This window comes from Vulpes lagopus, chromosome 1 (genome assembly GCF_018345385.1).
Source record: "Vulpes lagopus strain Blue_001 chromosome 1, ASM1834538v1, whole genome shotgun sequence".
NCBI classification, from domain to species: domain Eukaryota; kingdom Metazoa; phylum Chordata; class Mammalia; order Carnivora; family Canidae; genus Vulpes; species Vulpes lagopus.
The window spans coordinates 72117638-72120890 of NC_054824.1; the positions used below are offsets into that span (position 1 = coordinate 72117638).

General features: G+C 49.9%; 2 pseudogenes; one reads left to right on the forward strand and one right to left on the reverse strand.

Annotated features, from left to right (window-relative positions):
- Positions 1-248: 248 nt before the first annotated feature.
- LOC121489401 lies at positions 249-3020 on the reverse strand (annotated as a pseudogene).
- LOC121489412 lies at positions 1393-2449 on the forward strand (annotated as a pseudogene).
- Positions 3021-3253: the final 233 nt, after the last annotated feature.

A 3253-nucleotide genomic window follows, 5' to 3' on the forward strand; every position in this document is an offset into this window, starting at 1 on the left:
CTGTCCCATGCATCACCTTGTTTTTGCCCAAACACAAAACTCCAACTTTCTGTTTTTATCTCCCCTCAACCAGCCTGATTACACAGAAATCTTTTTTTTAATTTAATTTTTATTCAAGTGGGCTTCATGCCCAGCATGGAGCTCCACATGGGGCTTGAACTCATGAGCCTGAGATCAAGAGTCCGACTCTTTTTTTAAAAGATTTTATTTATTTATTAATGAGAGACACACACAGAGAGAGGCAGAGACACAGGCAGAGGGAGAAGCAGGCTCCACGCAAGGAGCCCGATGTGGGACTCGATCCTGGGTCCCCAGGATCACACCCTGGGCCACAGGTGGCGCCAAACCACTGAGCCACCTGGGCTGCCCTGGATTCTCATTTTGAATAGAAAAGTAAGGCATTAGCACTCAGCCCAGCATGAAACAAAGACAGGGATGGAGATGGTCCAGCCCTGCCTCTGCTGGACAGGAAAGCACATCAGAGAAGAGAGTGCACATCAGATTAGGGACAGGTCATGGTGGGCAGGGTGGGCCAATCTCCCCACCTCCTCACATTATGCTTTTAGGGACACAGGCACATCCTGACACTGTTTGCAGAGAAAAGCCAGGGTTGTTGATGTCATCACATGAGATGTGAACACATTTTGCGTTGCTCAGTGCTCACAGGGCAGCTGGTCTCACACTGTGGAAAACAATCAAGTACAAACTGAGGTCAGTCACATAAGTGCTGACATTCTCAACAGTCCCCCTTGGGCTCATCAGGTCCCCAGGGCCTCAACCCTCCCCACTTCAGGGTCTCTGGGGTCTCACCTCTAAGAGCTGTGAGAGACACATCAGAAACCTGGGCACTGTCATCGCCTAGAGGAGAATAAACAGGATGTGGTCAGAGCTCACAAGAGGTGAGACTAAAGGAGGAGCTGTGGGGGTGAGCTCCCCATGGGGTCCTGTCTACACTCCCCCGGGGTCTCAGGGATCAACCTGTCCATACTCACGTACAGCATAAGAGTAGCCTGGTCCTTTTCCTCCTGTGGGAAGAAAACATCATGTGAGAGGCCGGGCACAGGGCTGGGCCAGGAGATCCTCGAGGAAGCTCCCAGTCCTGGTGCAGAGTGAGTCTGCAGAATTCTGACTGACCGCCCAGGTCAGGGTCAGGGGACATGACATGAGGTAAGAGGTCACTGGACCACCTGACTTGCTGGAGGTCTGTCCTCAGCAGGGGCCTTCCACTCTGTCCTGTGACGGCTGGGAATCAGTCCCTGTCACCAGAATCACCAAGGCGAAACTCTGGCCTTCATTTTCCCAAGTGTTTGCTGCACAGTGAGTGTGAGTACACAGCTCCGGTGTGGGAGAGTAACCGCGTATGGACGGCACCTCCTGTGAACAAGGCAGGACAGCTCTTTTCCATCTTGCAAGATGGCGGGCGAAAAAGCCAAGAAGCCGGATACTAAGGAGAAGAAACCTGAAGCCAAGAAGGCTGATGCTGATGGCAAGGCAAAGAAGGGTAACCTCAAGGCTAAAACGCTAAAGAAGGGGAAGCCCCACTGCAGCTGAAACCCTGTCCTAGTTAGAGGAATTGGCAGATATTCCCAATCGGCTACGTATTCCAGAAAAGCCATGTACAAGAGGAAGTATTCAGCAGCTAAATCCAGGGTTGAAAAGAAAAAGGAGAAAGTTCTAGCTACTATTACAAAACCAGTTGGTGGTAATAAGAATGGTGGTACCCGAGTGGTTAAACTTCGCAAAATGCCTAGGTATTATCCTTTTTTTTATTTATTTTTTTTAATTTTTTTTTCCTAGGTATTATCCTACTGAAGATGTGCCTCGAAAGTTGTTGAGCCATGGCAAAAAAACTTTCAGTCAGCATGTGAGAAAGTTGCGAGCTAGCATCACTCCTGGGACCATTTTGATCATCCTCACTGGGCGCCACAGAGGCAACAGGGTAGTTTTCCTGAAGCAACTGAGCAGTGGCTTCCTACTTGTGACTGGCCCTCTGGCCCTCAACCGAGTTCCTCTGCGTAGAACACACCAGAAATTTGTCATTGCCACTTCTACCAAAATTGATAAGAGCAGTGTGAAAATCCCCAAACATCTCACTGAGCCTTATTTCAAGAAGAAGCAGCTGCGTAAACCCAGACACCAGGAAAGGGAGACTTTTGACACAGAGAAGGAGAAATACAAGATTACAGAGCGGTGCAAGGTTGATCAGAAAGCTGTGAACTCGCAAATTCTGCCAAAAATCAAAGCTGTTCCTCAACTTCAGGGCTACCTCCGCTCCGTGTTTTCTCTCACAAATGGAGTTAACCCTCACAAATTGGTGTTCTATATTTCTTACAAAGAACCTAATTAAACAACTGATCCATTAAAAAACAAAAAACAAAAAACAAAAAAAAACAAGGCAGGACAGTGGCTCCCTAGGAAACCCCCCAACAAGACAGGAAAACACAGAGTATTCAGTCGGTTCCCTACCCGAGCGCTGCTTCCTCCAGATCACAGCTCCAATCACCCCAGCACCACGAGAACCAGAGCAGCAATGCTGACGATGAGAATGCTGGACAGAGGGGAAGGCTCTGGAAAGGGGAGGGAGGATGAGGGCCCAGCCTCTGGCTTGAGTCCTGACTCTGCTGAAATTCTCCAGAAGAGCTCCACTTGCCCTGAGGAGAAGCTCTACCCTGAGGCCCTCCTTACCCCATCTCCGCGTGACAGGCTCTGCCAACCCCTCATGCTGCACGTGGCTCGTGTATCTCTGCTCCTGTCCAGAGGGCACCACCACGGCCGCCCACTTCTGGAAGGTCCCATCTCCTGCAGGCCTGGTGTCCACAAGCTCTGTGTCCTGGGTCTGGTCCTCCCCATCCCGCTGCCAGGTCAGGGTGATCTCCGCAGGGTAGAAGCCCAGCGCCCAGCACCTCAGGGTGACCTCATGGTCAGAGACGGGGTGGCGGGTCACACGTGTGCTGGGGGGTTCTGAGGAAGAAGAATTAGAAAATCCAAACTTTGGATTTTGCATGAAGCCTGCTTCTCCCTCTGCCTGTGTCTCTGCCTCTCTCTCTCTCTTTCTCTCTCTCTTGTGTGTGACTATCATAAATAAATAAAAGTTTAAAAAAAAGGGTTTCAGGTTTTCTCTGTGTGACATGTCAAGTTGCCAGATGGTTTCGAATAGATGATCCACCTATAGGACTTCTCTTAGAAGCATCTTGTGTGCAGCTGTGCAGAATTGAGAAGTGCAGTTACTGGGGATGCCACTTCCAATAACATG